At 37.5% G+C, this 15,987-nt stretch overlaps 1 long non-coding RNA gene across 2 annotated transcripts in view; it reads right to left on the bottom strand.

Annotated features, from left to right (window-relative positions):
- Positions 1 to 627: 627 nt before the first annotated feature.
- The window catches only part of LOC146433952 (uncharacterized), a 72,761-nt gene continuing 57,401 nt past the window's right edge, over positions 628 to 15,987 (bottom strand). Inside the window, exons 2-5 of one of the 2 annotated variants that reach the window (XR_014853765.1) lie at positions 8,520 to 8,598; positions 3,979 to 4,042; positions 1,490 to 1,638; positions 628 to 732 (exon numbers count right to left, since the gene is read on the bottom strand). This is a non-coding gene — a long non-coding RNA (uncharacterized LOC146433952). The remainder of the gene's footprint in view (positions 733 to 1,489; positions 1,639 to 3,978; positions 4,043 to 8,519; positions 8,599 to 15,987) is intronic. The other variant, XR_014853764.1, reaches the window with a different exon arrangement.

Raw genomic sequence — 15,987 nt, 5'->3', positions numbered from 1 at the left:
TTCCCCAGCAGCCAGAGCGCAGAGTGACCAGGCTGTGCCATGCCCAGGACTGAGGTGACCTGCCAGGAACCTGCCAGCAACCTGCCCAGATCCTCCACATGCTCAGAACATTCTGACTCACACAAGGAGCTCCATGAACTGAGTCAGACTAACTCTCTAAGGAGTGACAATCAGAACCGGTAGGGATTTGGTAAATCCTGCTGTTAACACAGAGAGCAGCCCTAACTGCACCCTGCAATGGTTGCTGCCTTGCTCCTTTGGACAAGGCAAAAATACCTGTACCTCCAAAAGGGGCACTGAAGTTAGTATTAAATGGGCTCAAAGCTGCTAAGATTGCCTCCAGAATGCCTGAAATTTATTTTTTAAAATCTATTTTTACTAAAGCTAATTTATACTTAATTCTATTTACTATTTTTATTTAAAAAATCTATTTTTTTACTTCTAGATGAAGTATTAAATTTAAAGTGTTTTTCAAATGCCATTTTGTTGGAAAATAAATCTTTTTGTTTTCCCAAAAATCAGGACCTTTTCTTCACAAAAGGTTTTTTGAATTTGGACTAGGACACCAGGGTTTTTTTTTCCAAAATTTTGCTTAGTACTAGTATTTTCTACAACATTGATCTGCTTAAAATAAATAAAGAGCAAAACCAGGTTTGTACTATCTAGAGAACATTTTGTGCAGCTCATAACTCCTTGATTTAGGGACTGCCAAGATCTAGGATCACTTTGTACCTGGAGAATAAATTAATTATTTTCAAACAGTATAAAATAAAACTTGTCTTTTAACTCACACAGGAACTATGTTTTTAATGTAAAATATAGTGAATTCAGTAATTTGGTACTAAATAATCTTTGAACTTGCAAAAAGGTACTAATTACAAGAACTAATTATTGCCCATCCTGTAAGTGAGAAGCTGTAACTTTCTCTAACATTGATGGTACATTCTCTTTCTAACCAAGCTTTGCTCAGACATAGAAACACCTCTCCAGCAAACACTCCCACAGGACTCAATATCTGCACTACATTAGAAAAAAAACCCTAACATTTGCTAAGGAAAAATATTATATAAACCAAACTATTCCAGTAAAACATCAATTTTGCAAAAAAACGCTGAAAATGCACTTTGGGGTTTTTTTTCTAATTTAAATTAGGGAATATTTTTTGTAAAAATACAGACACAAAAAACAGGGTAGAAAATCTGTTTTCTAAAGATCTCTAGGACGTATTGATACAGTATACAGACCCAACCTATTACTCTTAGATAATTACCTTACACCATATTCTACTTACATGGAGAAATTTAATTTTAATTTACAATTTAATTGTCCTACTTAAGGTAAGCCTGTCACCTGTGTCACTTTGTGGCTCATAACTGTAATCCTCATTTAATTATTTACTTCAAGGGAGCATTATAATTATAGATATTACTATGTGTGTAGAGCAACTTATACTCAAGGGCACTGAAAATTTATACAGTAGAGTGCTCACCTGATCTTCCACTGGCCACAACTCCACGTGGCTCGGCTGCAGAGAGATGCTCTTCACCTTCTCTGGCCTAGGACCACATCTGGGATGCCTGGAAACAGGCAGGACTTCCAGTGCACAAAAGGCTTGGATTATGACTGCAAGACTCCCAGCTGAAATATAAATGAGAAAATAATAACTTCTCACATCTACATTTGACCCAAATAACCTTAGGACACAGGAGCAAGCACACAGCACTGGCTGCAGGCTGAGGTCACCACTGTGCCCCATTTCTGTGGTGATCAGTGATGGAGTGACCAGAAGAGAAGCATCAGCCTTCCTCTGATTTATTTCTTGAAATTTGAGCAACCAGTGATTTATGAGCTTCCTAAGATAGGAGCTGCCTATCAGTTTTTTTTAATAGCCATTAGTTGACCAATATTCTATGAAATTATGTAGTATCTTTGCAAACTAGCTATATTTTTAGCTTTCAAAATATCACATAGCAGCAAGCTTCATCATTTAAAAAATAAGAAAGAAAATAAAAAACCACTGCCTTGTGTTTGCTTTAAATTTACCAAATTTGTGGGCTGTGTGCTATCGCTGGGTCATCTTTCCAGTAAATTTAACTTCCAAAGCAGACATTTCATCATCACGAGGGGCACTATGCAACTTCCCTGCTCTGCACCAAGCATTATTTTTCATTGTCTGGAGTCCCAATGGGAAACTTTAAAAAAATTAGAATATTTTAATTTTTAACATATTTGGCACAACAGGAACCATGTCTATGCAGGTACAACGAGCCAGAAGGGCTGCTAAGGGATGCCTTGTCCCCAGGCTAGCCAGCAGGGGAGTAGGGCTCTCTGCCTGGGGCAGATGGGGCTCAGCCTCCCGTTCTGCATACAAAAAATGTGCCAGAGTGAAAATAAAAGGAGCCCAGGTTCTGAAGAAGTCCTTTTTCTACCACTGAAACACTTCCAGCATTTGCAGTCTCCCTGATTTACTGTTTAGTACTCCTGACTCACATGTCTTGCTCAATGCCCAGGAAGCCAGGCAGCCCCATGGGCAGTCAGGGGTGTTTCCAACTGGGATCCTTCCCTCTTGGAGCAGCTACTTCTGCAAACTCCCTCCTACACAGGAGGAGACACCAAAGCACTGCCTCCCCACCAGGAGACGAGTGCTGGTGGGATTTCTGAGTGACACAGCTCTCCAGCGCATGCAGCAGTGCACAAGGAAGACATCAGGTATGTGGGAACTGCAGGCCACCTGCTCCTGAGGTAAGTGCCTCTCACAGCAGTCACTTCATTATTAACGACCTCCATATCTTCATAAGATGCTTATCTTTTTTAATAAACAGAAAGAGTTACCGGATGGTTTGTTGGTGCTTTTTTTTTTTTTTTTAATATTGGGATAAATCCAAGGAGTTATGGTTGTATTCTTTAGTATCTACCTTTCTTCAGTGATGAATGTTTTTTCCATGAGCAGTGTCATTACATACACTTTTTATCATCTAGATTGTTCTGGTTTTTTTCAGCAACCTAGAAAAAAATTCCTTTTTCTCTTTCTAAAGAACTAACCTTCAACCTACGATTTGTCTGCCGCCTCTCACAGTATCCTGAGCACAGCCAAGGCCCCTCACAACTGAGGGCATTCAGCACGTTCCAGGACTGAGTATATCACATTTCCCATCTGAAATTGCTTACCTCATCAGTCACTAAGGGCCCAGTTTGGAAGTCATTAAAAATAATGAGAATGCTGGCACTTCTCCCAGCAATAATGGCATTGGATTCTATGTTGCTTTTCTACTTTAAGACATTTGTATATATCCACAAATCATTTAACTCTTATCTTTGTACTAGCTTTAATGAAACTAATGGCTGCTGAAACTGTGTGGGTTTTATTCTACTTTTTATTTAAATAAGCTTCTGCCCACTCCATCATAAAACGACAAACACTTACACAGCATATTGCATCACAAAAGCCCCAAAGTGTTTACCAGGATCACTATATCCATCACTAAAATGCAAGCACTTCTCAGTCAATAAACACTTCAGCTGACAATAAAGTCACAAGAGAGTTTTCAGAAGGAAAGCTGAAGAGCAACAAATCCAATTTGTCCAAAATAAATTTAGAACCAGGGTCTTGCATTTTCATCTCTATCTACTGTACCCTTTCTTTCCTAGCACCAAAAAAAAAAAATCTAACTCTCCATTAAGTCACTGAGTAGTAATATCACTCCTGCAGGGTCTGTATCTTACAAGCTTTGAGAAGATAATTAGCCCTCAGGAACATGCTGCAGGCCATCACAAAATGCACCTTTAGAGTTTCAGCTAATCGTTGGGAAATGCATATTAATGCATATTAAAACATTAAAAGATTCACCCTTAATATTCAAGGTCTAGCTTAGGGCTAGTTTAAAATTTCTCACTTTTATGTTTTTCCCCATAAAAACATGTATGATTTACAAGGTTAGAAATAAATAAGAATAATACAAATGTGGAAAAAACCCTCACATTCTTTATACACATGTGTTTATTTGCTCTAGGCAAACATTTGAACTGTACTTTAAAAACAGATCTGTCATGAGGACAAACACAAAAGTTACAGAGCTAGCACGTCTGCATAGGAAGTGTGATATTTCAGACTCATAGAAATTAACCACAGTATATGAAGTGACACGTGAATTTTGGCATCATCTGCTCACACAAGAGATATCTCTAAGAGGCAAAGGACTTGAACTCCAGTCACCCTGGAAGTCCATCCACAGTGTGAAAAATCCAGAGATCCTGGACTGCTGCTGAAAGCTCTATCTTGTCAAAAGCAGTAGAGTTTAGTATGACTAAACTGACTGATACACCTAGGTGGAAGCATAAAGAAAAGGCAGGCACAAGTCAAATAGAAATAATTCTAACCAGTAATAAAACTACAAGTACCAGACTTAATAAAAAAGTTCCCCAAATGTTTCATAAGGTGAATTTTAAAGGTGTTTTGATGCTATTATCAGTATATGTGAAAATCTCTAGAAGAACATTACCACTGCATAAAAGTTAAGCCAAAAACCTATTTTGTAAGGTTATTAAAAATATATTTTTAAGGCTGTTAAATGTTTAATACCTTTGCAAAGAATTTTCTTTGCATTTATTTTTAAGTGCTGGATAAGGTTTGTGTTTAAAACACATATTGCATAATGTACCCTTTAGTTGGTGTAGCACCTTTAATCTCAAAATATTTCAGGCCATGTTACAAATACTTTATCAAGCCACAAAAAAAAGAAATCACCCAGCCATCCCTAGCAGTAAACAGAGTATCTTTGAGTTGGACTTCTTTTATCTATTAGATCGAGGAATGAAATGACGGGAAACTAGCTTTATGCTTATCAATCTAGCTTGAAATTATCTACCAAATACCACCCACAGAACTATTAGTGCAAGCTACACAATTTAAGCAACAGGGGCAAACTTTCAAGCATCGTGAGGGATCTCACCATTTTAAGACATGAGAATGTGCTTACATTCAGTAACAGTACAAATAAATGAAGAACAAACTAAAAATTAATTTGAAGATAATACAGAACAGCAAAGACAAATAACATTGTGGCATTTAAATTTTATTAAAATAAACATATGTTTAAAATATTTGCAGAAATTTTCTATTCTATTTTCTCCTGCAGTAAATGGCAAAATTAAGGTAATAGTTTTCAGATACCAAAAGCCTGCCTGTGGCTCACTATCCAATTACTTGATATGAGTAAATTAGCTAAATCAAGCTAAATGACAGCTAGTTGCTTCACAAAAGGTGGAAGTATATCAGAATACGGGGCTTTCAGCAAATTAGATCAGTGCAGAGGTCTTTCCTTTTAAACCTCAGAAACACATTAAAAGACATTTCTATCTCCACTTCCAAAAAAAAAAAAAGCATTTAAAAGAAGGATGACAAGTAATTCATATTCAGAAACTCATTCAAAAGATTACAGGTGTTACAGTAGCAGTAGAGAGTTTCATTGCAGAAGTATGACAGAATTTTTTCATCTAGACCCTCTTCCATGAAATGGACGAAATAAGATCTGTCATACCTATTATCTCACATGTCCCTCTCCTACCTTTCTCAAGGCAAAAGAAGACAGCTTGGTAGCTCTGTTCTTCCATCCCCTCTTACCACTGCACCTGCTGCAACCATTTGAAAGGATCCTGCCATCCAAGGTGCTTCTTTTTATACTGAGACAGGAATGACACACAGGAAAGCTCAAGGAACCTTGTTAGTCTCTTATGAAATCACATGGGATAACTATTTTTAAGGTCTTAAAAGAATCCTGCTTTAGCCTTGTGCAAATGTAGGATAGCACAGGGGATGGCACAGAACTTTACGCAGTTGAACAAGCCAGGGAGAACTGAATCTGGATTCATTACTTTGGCAGCTGAGTTAGAAATTTCGTGCCAGAAAATGCAGAAAAAAAACCCAAAACAACCTGTTTGCATGTAAGCATCAATGGTGACTAAACTGCGGGGTTAAAATCTGCTCTTAGGAACCAGATCCACGTAAAATCTTTAACTAAACTTGTAAGCCTCAACTCTGCTGCAGTGGGGAACACACACTCTCAGGCTGCACAGAAACCTCCATTACGTGAAAAAGAAAAAAGTGCACCTTTTCTTACTTTTGAGAGAGATACTTGTCATGCTTTTTCATTTTAGTGGGTTTGTTTTCCACCCTCCTCCTATCTGTCACCTCATACAACAGCAGCTCAAGTGAACAATAAAAACAGATGGGACATTTCTATTCATCTCACTCCTGCCCCATTTTTTGTTTTTGTTGCTGTAGTTTTACATGCATCAAAATGAGAAATTTGCCCAAGACACTGCCTGTGTGAAACAGCCCGTGTCACTCAGAGATTCTGAGCACCAGGTATTCACTGATGGCTTTCAAGTAGATCTTGAAGTGGCAGCCAAGAATTTACAGCTGAGGGAGCTGAGACTGTTTGGAGTAGGGGAGACTGAGGGAGACCTTATCACTCTAAAACTACCTGAAAAGAGGCTGCAGCAAGGTGGGAGCCAGTCCTGGGTAACAAGCAATAGCATGAGAGGAAATGGCCTCAAGTTGCACCAGGTGAGGTTTAAATAAGATATTAGGAAAAATTTCTTCACTGAAAGAGTTGTCAATCACTGAAACGGGCTGCCCAAGGAAGTGGTTGTGTCACCAGCCCTGGAGGGATTTAAAAGTTGTGTAGATTATAGAACTTAGGGACAAGGTTTAGTGGTGGCCTTGGCAGTGTTGGGTTAATGGCAGAGGACTTCTCCAGCCTAATGACTCTGTGACTCTATCTTCCCAAAATACTGCACATCAGTAGAAAAAACAAGCCTCTGATTTTCACATCCAAATGTTAGCTAAGAAAGTGTTTAACCCTGGAGACACTTCCAGAAAACCAGTTCAGAGCCTTTGCACAATTTAATCAGAAGAAGTTTTAAACTCTGATTGTGCAATTAAACACAACACAGTCTTGCAGTTGCCATTTATCACACTGCTACCATATCAAGTAATCCAGCCAACAAAACTGTCTGATGCCTAGGAGCGAAGAAATGAGAAGGATAATGTTCTGTGGGAAAGCAGGTCTCTCCAACATTTTACAGGGCTAAAAATACCCTTGGGACTTGTTCTGATACCTTGTAATTATGCACACACATCCTGATTTATGGTCCATGTCTCCCAGCTCAAAGTAGTACACACTCTGTTTCGTATCTTGCCCTATTTATGTGTGAAATACTTGAGTCTGTAATGCCATAAAAGAGAGGACAGGATCATTGCACATGTTACTATCAATTTCATATGAGCATAGGCATAATCTAATGATCCTTTTCAACTAAGGATAAATATGCACAATTTAGCCTTAAACATATTCAGTGTCAGACCATTTCAACTGCTTCCTTTGAGAAATATGCCTGTGATGTTAAAGATCCCTGCTGTCCAACCTCCTTCTTAAGACTGTGGAGAGTGTGGCAAAGGAGACAAAGATGTGCAAACTGGTAAAGGGACAAGGAACATTGGCATCTGTGTATCAAGAAACATATCTGCTTCAGGCCAAACTTGTGAATTCATGTTCCACATATGCAGAAGCTAAGAAATTTACGGAAAAGGAGAAGTCTAGGGAAAGGTTTTAAGGAGTTCTCATGCTTTTTCAGCAAGTTCACATAGATAGCTATGCAGTCAATTTTATGAACAACCTAACCAAATAAAGGTATGTGACACTTGTATTTAAAAACCTGTTTTGAGAACAATCTGATCTGCATACATCTCACTTTCCATACTTTAAACATTTTTTTTTTAAATCATATTAGGGGTTTTGCTTTTCATGGCCTCTTTTATGAATAGTTCCACTATCTATGTTAATTAGCTTTTTCCTTCTCTTTCTTACTTTCTTTTTTTAAAGTGTATCTGCATTCCTTCCAAAATAAGATCATTTTTCTTGTAACCCCACTAAGTTTTTTTTCAATGTTCCCTATTTCAAAGGGCTTATATGTTTAAACAAGTAAGGGCTCTGGTACACCATCATGCATCAGATGTAGCCTAGAAATAGTTTTATCCATCCAAATTCAATTAGGTGCTGTGACAGTAAGGAGCAAAACTAGACTCCTTAAGACATAATCCAACATTTTAATGACAGTCAATACCTGCCTCCCTCTATGTGTGAGCTCTCCAATTATTATTCATCTTGGTGAATGGGAAGCTGAACACTGGACAGGGTGAAGGACTAGACTGTGCCTCTGCCATCAATGTGCTGAACTGAATGAACTGAGTGCAGGAAAACAGGAGTGAAACTTTTTAATTATCTCTGAGTGACTAGGCCATGGAAATAAAGTTCTTATCAACATACTACCAAAAAATTGATAAACCAGGAACAGAATAACCTCTTTTAAAAATAAATTAATAAAAAGTTAGAGAACAGAAAGAGACAGACTATTCATAAAAGCAGACGAGAGTTTAATTCTTTGGTTTTCATGCAATTTTCTTACAAGATTCCCATCAGAAGAGGAGAAATTAACCAAGAAATTCTTGAACTACTTACATGGAAGTTAGGAGATATCACGGAAACGATTGCACATACAGATGACTTGAACATTTCCTTTGTGCATCTGAAAATCCATCTACAGGAAAAAAAAAGGCAGAAGCAAACTTAAGCAGCACAAAGTTATAGTACATAACACAACAACCTAAAAACAATCACTGAAAGCTTCTACAGCAAATTGAAAACACAAAATAAGCTATCACCATGTTAAGATCTAATATTTTTATGATGATATTCTATAGGCAAAGTCCTGACTCAGAAAAAAGAGACTGTAAAGGAATTACTACTTTCTGGCCATCTGGATCCACAGAGAAATTTAATCCTGCTAAGAACTAGGGCCTAACACAGAAACCATAAGGACAAAAAGGAGAAAGATGGACATAAGAGAGTCATTTAGCCTCAACAGCCCAAAACTGTCAGGAGTCTACCATTTTTAGCTTGTAAAATAGAGCACATATTTAGCATCTGAAAAGTCTGGATTTTGCAATAAGCACCAGACTCAATCTTAATGTGCAGAGGATACAGCTTCTTTGTAAGGCATTCAATAACATCATACTTGATTGAATAAGAAGAGCCATTTAGACTTTACATACTGAGCAATGGCTCATCTACAAAATATCAGTGTATAGAAAAAGCAAAAGAACATATTACAAAAGGATATCCAGTCCGACCGATAAGACTTTAAAGCAATATAAAATATACCCTGGATTAATATCATATTAATAGCTGTGGCAAACTCATACCCTTCCCATTTCAATAGCTTGAGCCAAATAGGGAATGCATCTGACTATCTTTTCAGTAATTCTACTTTTTAAGTGTTACATTGAATGAGGTCAAGCAGAACCCAAGATACTTTATTTCAAGCCTATTTCAATAGTTAGAGCAGCAATTTAAATAGAAAGCGAGAGTGGTACTGCTCTCTGTATTTTAAACTATTTTAATAGTTTAAATAAATGAAAGTTATTGAAACTGGTTTCCAGAAAGGAACCTGAATCATGCACAAATGTGCTATTTCATTACAGAATAAGATCAGCAGTGCAGAAATGAATAAGATTAAAAAGCAAAAATATGCTAAATCAAACAAAGATTTGAAACTCCAATACATCACAGGTGATTCTCCAGTAGCATGTTTCCACCCAGAATACACCTATTGCACACAGAAAGTAGAAAATGAAAAGAAATGCTAATCTACGCAACAATGCAGCTTCACAGAAGCAGTGAAGGGACTCAAGGGCTTCAGTAGGGTCCTTAAAAGCAGGCATTGGGGCAAAATGAGATATAGCAGGATGCAAAAGGAAGAGGTGAGTGACTCAAGAATAGGTTCTCACCTTCTTCTTTACCCTGCTGTCCATGCTCCAGGAAACAGGTGCCTTTAGCATTGCTGGAGTGCATGTATGAAAATATATTTGAGAAATTAAGGCACTAGAGGTTACATGGTGATGCTTCAAAGCATGCTGTTTCTAAGATCATTCTCTCATTCTCTTTTCTATCTTTTTCAGTAGACACAGAGCCATGAAGGAAAGACCTTGCTGATAGAAGCAGTTTCTCTGCTGAGATATGCTATTGGCATAGGGTTGGCAAAATGATACCAAACTAGAACAGAAAGCTTAGAAGTTACTTTAAATACAAAAGCATACACACACTCCACTCACAGTGAAATAGCAAATAAACAGGAAATAAACTGTACATAACAGCAACTTCTTCCTTAACTGCAATAAGAGCCATGTTTATGCAGTTATTGCCTAGTGCTCCCACACCAGACTAGTTCATCATTGCACAGGAGGAACACAAAGAGCTGATAAGCCAAGTACCCTTCTGCCAGGCTCACCCAGCAGTGCTCAAAACAGCCTGAGAAGCTGCAGAGCCCCCAGGCAGAGCCCCCTGCTCAGCACTGCACAGCAGAGCTGTGCTGTCCAGAGCAGCTTCAACATGTGCCTGGAGAGCCCATGCCTGCAGCAAACCTTGGCCACAGGTCTGTGACAAATTTCAGCCTTAGGCATTCGTATTTTGTTTTTCAAAACAGAACTTTAATCCCCAAAACCTACATCAGCTAACCCTGGGAATGCTAAGGTTTTCATCACAAAAGCTAAGTAGGTCCCAAAGTTTCCACATGTAGCAGATGCCCAGAAACATCTCAATTCCAGGAGGTCTGAGAAATTCACATCACTGAGGCCTGAGCTTCACTAGGAACTGCAAGAGTAACTCCCCCTAACATCTTGCCCAAATACTCCAGTACCACAGGCAGGCAAGTCATTTTACCTAGACAGGTTCCATGCAAAATGCATCAGTAAAGACTTTCCTCAAAAACAATTATCATCACTGTGACAAAGGCTGCACTCTTCCAAACAAGCCAGCTCAGCTAGAAGGTACAGAAATCAGTTACCTATTCCTGGAAAGTGGAATAAACCTAAAAGGTGGGGCAAGAGCCGAATGACCAGACATTACAATTACTCACATTCTGGCCATAAAGTCCCCTTACAAACCCTCATCTAGCTTCACTTGCAGCTCATTCTGTGTCTGGAGTGAAGGAAAGGGGAACAATTATACTATCTCAAATCATCGTTATTGTTTCAATGATTGCATTAGCATTCTCAAAGCATAAAACGCCCACAAAACATTTGAGGCAGACATCTAATGATGGATTTTCCCAACAGAGAAAGCAATTCCTCTAAGCAATAAAACAGTCTGTGAGAAATCCTGCAGTCATAAATCTAGTATTTCTCATTACAAAATTTACATCAGCCACGAAGTGATTACTTCTAAAATTACAAACCCTTGTGGGCAGAAATATTAGTGGGTTACCAATTGCCATTCTCATGAGTCATGAGAAAAGCAGTTCAAGTCATAATAGTCTTGTAAGAAACAAAGTATCAAAATAATTAATTGTCGTATTATAGACAGAAAGTTTAGGGTATCCACATAATAAGCATCTAGGCATCAAAATACAAACGCCAGCAGTAAATTCCCATTGAAACTTTCAAAGGTTACACAGGAATATCCAAGCAACACAGCTTTGTCACAATTTACCAACACATCTCCACAAAAGCAGTATCTAGCCTGATCTTTGGCTATCATGCTACTTGCCTTACACAGCATGGTGCAAAATTTACTACAAACAAGGCAACAGTAGCAAAAAAAGCCTGTAAATATATGCTTGCAAAAGAAATTAAGTTTTATTACAAACAAAAATAAACTAAAATAATTCACACAATTTATTATGTCATCTTCTCCCTAACCTGTGCACATGATTTTAACTATTCAGAAAGTAGCCTGATCACATACTCCATGTTTATGAGAAAATTATTTGTAAACTACTTTTATTCCTTACCATCAAATGAAAAAATATTCAACTTGCTTATGCTTTCTGCCCTAATAATACATCTGAAATTTATAAGGCAATGAAATGATATTCCAGCATGGCATTAGGTTTTTGATCTGTTATCTATCAGTGCCATTTTAGTAGATGATAATTGTTTACCAGCTCAAAATACTGGCCTAGTAAAAAACATTCTTCAGTGCTCCTCTAATACACTTTACCACTAAACGGTAAATGTTTATTTCCTGTCTATTTTCTGTTTCACTAGATATTCAAAGAGTGAATTGCTCTTGTAGCTGGTTCTACATCCACCACTACCCATGGTGTCACTTGTTCACAATTCATTACAAAAATGCATTTTTTGGAAACAAAACTCAAAACACTGCTACCTAGAGATGGATAAAAATCAATATGCATATTATGCACAATAACAGATACTGTTAAACTCCATATAAAATTTTTCCTTTTATTTCCTTACTACTCTTAGGTAATTATGAAACATGTTCAATTACAACCCCAAACCATAAAATTTCTATTTTCTTACAGAGTGAATGTATCCTCAGCAGTAACCAAGCCACTTTCCCTGCACTGTTAATCCACCAGGACATGACATCATCCATGATCAAGATCAGTCATCTCCACAAGAAATTGCTTTCTGCCTCTTTTAAAAAGATGCTTAAAGATGAAAAATTATTTTTGATATTAAAGTTAAAACACTTCATCTTGAAACTGTCAAAATGAAAACTTCCAATTTCCTGGATTGTTTATTAAAATCTCAAAATAGTTTCACTATTTTTCAAAGCCTGATCTGACAGGGAAAGAACTGAGAAGCAAAACTGTTTACTAGAATAAACTATAGTTCTCATACATTCTCACTCCGATTAAAAATAAATATATATATTCTTTTATTTTTGGGAACACACTTGCAAACATGTGGTGAAAACACTGTTCCACTCCAAATCTTTCAGAATTCCTTTTGAATATTTTCATTACAGATTTTAAGGAAGAACTGAGATTGATAACAAACTATTAAAATTAATTAGAGCAATTAGTAAGGATAGGGAAATTCAAAGAAGCATATTTTTCCAGAGAACAAAGATCTATTTTCACACAATGAATTCCCCAAGTAAAAGGCTGAACTGACATCAACAGCATCTGGTCCACTGCACAAATGGTCACTCTTCAGACTGTAGTCATGAGACCAGGTTGTGAAATAAATCTCTTACATGAAACTAAACCTTGTCCTTCAGCTGAGAGATTCTTGCTATGTTGCCAGGGCATAAATCCTTTGCCTACAGCGTCTTTCAGTGTGGAAACTCACCTTCCAAGTGTCTTCCTGCAGGGCCCTGTCCTCACACTTCAGGGCATAGTTTATACCTGGCACCCCAGGGCAATTTAAACACATACTCCTCCAAATTCTGCTAATGTTGCAAATCTGATTTGCAAGCCATCTTTTTAGAAGGCATGTGACAGAGGTGAACAAACTGGTGCTGCTGCTTTGGTTTCAAGGATGAAGCACAATTTACAGACTGCTTTCAGATGGGCTTTTTCAGGGATGTGTGCTCAAGCTTGCAAAACAAAAATTTCTTAAACAGTCTAGAAATAGAATGAATGGGGATGTGAATGTGCTTAGTGGAAATATTCCTTTCCTTACTACCTCAAAAAACTTAGAAACAATGAAACACTGCAACAGAAATTTACAAAACTCAGTAACTGAGTGCTAGATACAAAACCAAATTAAAATTTTTAAAAAATTATGAGAAATACATGGAGCAGTAGATGTAGGAAGAAGAAAGGTTTTTCCATGTATATATTGGTATGGTCTGGGCTGATTGTCACCAATCAGAATAGACGCTTTGGGGTTATACTGAATTTCTGTCAAAATTTCAAGACTATTCCAGAATTTCTGTAGCAGTCAAAAAGCCATATTAGAAATTATTAGGAAAGGAGAACAGAAAATGTAATATCTTAGCATATCTGCATAAAAATGCAATACTTGCTGCTTGAATTCTTTTGTGTACTTCCCCTTTGGCAAGTACTTCAGCTAGAAGGTATAAGAGGAAAGGTAAAAGGCAGGAAACAAATGCTGTCTGCAAGATGATGAGATAGATCAGAATGCCTCAGCCTGGGCAAATACAACAGAGGTTATGATAGACATGGATTCAATGGTAGGTGACAGAGACAGTGAGTGGGAAATCACTGCTCACCATCTCTTCAAGCACAAGAACAAGGGTCATAAAGAGAAACTGGTAATACCAAGAGATGTCACTTCATTCACTGAATAACTAAACTGAGGGAACTCTTTGCTAGGGGACTTAGGTGATAAAGATTTATCTAATTTGGGGAAGTGTCTGGAGAAAATTTATCAAAAGCTGTTACGTGTAAAGATGTGTTTCTGGCTGAGAAAGTCCTAAGCAAGTTACAAGACCCTCCCACAGCCTTTCCAGGGGGATCTTGTAAAATGTACCAGGGAAGTAATCCTACACTCCTCAAACATTCCTTGCTATTTCTTAGGTATCATCTATTCCCAGACAGAGAAATAGACAAGGCCAGACATACCGGTTTTTTGGTTACAACAGCATTTGCGGTTTTTTATAAGACACTTCTATGTAAATAGAAAAACTAATTTCAAAAATGTTCACTCTAACTCATCCTTCCTCTGCATACAAGAAAAAATAAAACACTTCATTATAAAGCCCACTGCTGTCAGGCTGATGCGATGACTTTGCTAAGTTCAACCGACTTTGGAAAGGGAAGGCAGAGGACATCAGCAAGAAAAGACTGCTAATCAGGAATAGAGATGATAGACTAATAGAGTCCTGGTATCCTCACCACCCACAAGACTCAGACAAGGAGGCCTCAGATGGTCACAGCACAGTGCTGCACTTCAGCTCTTGGCCTGGCTGGGTAGGAGTTTTGGTAGGAGTTGCTCTTTCCAGGTGCTCTTTGAGTGAAGTTTTGCCAGGTTAACTTAGATGACAACATTCACTGACAAAAATGTGTAAGTAGCCCAGCTGTTTTTGCTGAAAGGAAGAGGTGGGATATGAAATGGGCTGTTTGAGAACCAACAGTGTATGAAATATCTACAGAAATATTTGAGAGTATATTACTTTGGTTCTACCTCAGATAATGTTTTCATACTCTTTTTGAGTGTCTTGCACACTAAAAAAGAGGTACAGATATAAATTTTATTTGTCTGACAGTGAAATCTTGAAAGGTAACTTCCCATTTTGGATCATGAGGGCATTTATACCTACTTTAATTTCTTTTTAAAAAATTAAACAATACTAGCTAGAGAGCGTGACAAAATAGATATATTAGTTGAAAAAAAATTTTATTCTTCCCAGAGAAGACTACTCTTACAAAATTTTCCCAGTGAGAAGTTTTAAAAACTGACATGGGATTTTTGTTTGGATTTTATTGCTAGTGATATATATATTGTTGTGCCATGTCATAAACAGAACACTGAAGCACCCTTTTTAAATCCTCAGCACTGCTGACACTTCCAACAAGTTCTTCCGTATTGGTTTTGGTCTTATCTGTTTCTAACAGACAGCCTCATGCCTTGGAAATCTGACCTGAAAGAGAAATTCAGCCCCAAGTATCTGCTGTCAATTGTGCAGAAAATAAGAGATGACAGCAAAGTCACTTCTGCATGCCAAATTAGATCTCTTTCCAACATCTTCTAATGTCATTATTAGCACTCAAATACACTGTGTCAAAATGTGTCTGTGTAGGGAGATGGACCAGGCAACATCAAATTTATCTCTTAGTCAATATGACAAGCTGGTTTTGGTTCAGACTTATGAATAGGGAGAGACTCTTATGAAAAAATATCTGTTCCATCATGAAGGTTTGTTTACAAATATGGATATTATAATAGATGGAAACAGTTAGGAAAAAACTGTGTTATGCAGTTTCATTGGATTTCTGGAATCAATAGTGTAATAGGAGTTAAAATCATCAGTGTGAGCCTTAGGGCCTACACTCCAAATAGTCAATGGTGAAATGTGAAGAGTTTGAACAAGATCATCTTCAAGAAGACTACTGTCTGCTTCAGAGATAGCCGTAATAGAAAATACTCATTCTAAAGCAACCACATAAATGTGAATTTAAGTGTACCAGATGGCTTTAGAACAATATTCAAAGGAC

Source organism: Lichenostomus cassidix, chromosome 8 (genome assembly GCF_008360975.1).
Source record: "Lichenostomus cassidix isolate B80296 chromosome 8, HeHo_3.0, whole genome shotgun sequence".
In the NCBI taxonomy this organism is placed as follows: Eukaryota; Metazoa; Chordata; class Aves; order Passeriformes; family Meliphagidae; genus Lichenostomus; species Lichenostomus cassidix.
The sequence above is the reverse complement of the archived record's forward strand: the minus strand, read 5'-3'. Positions and strand labels throughout refer to the sequence as shown.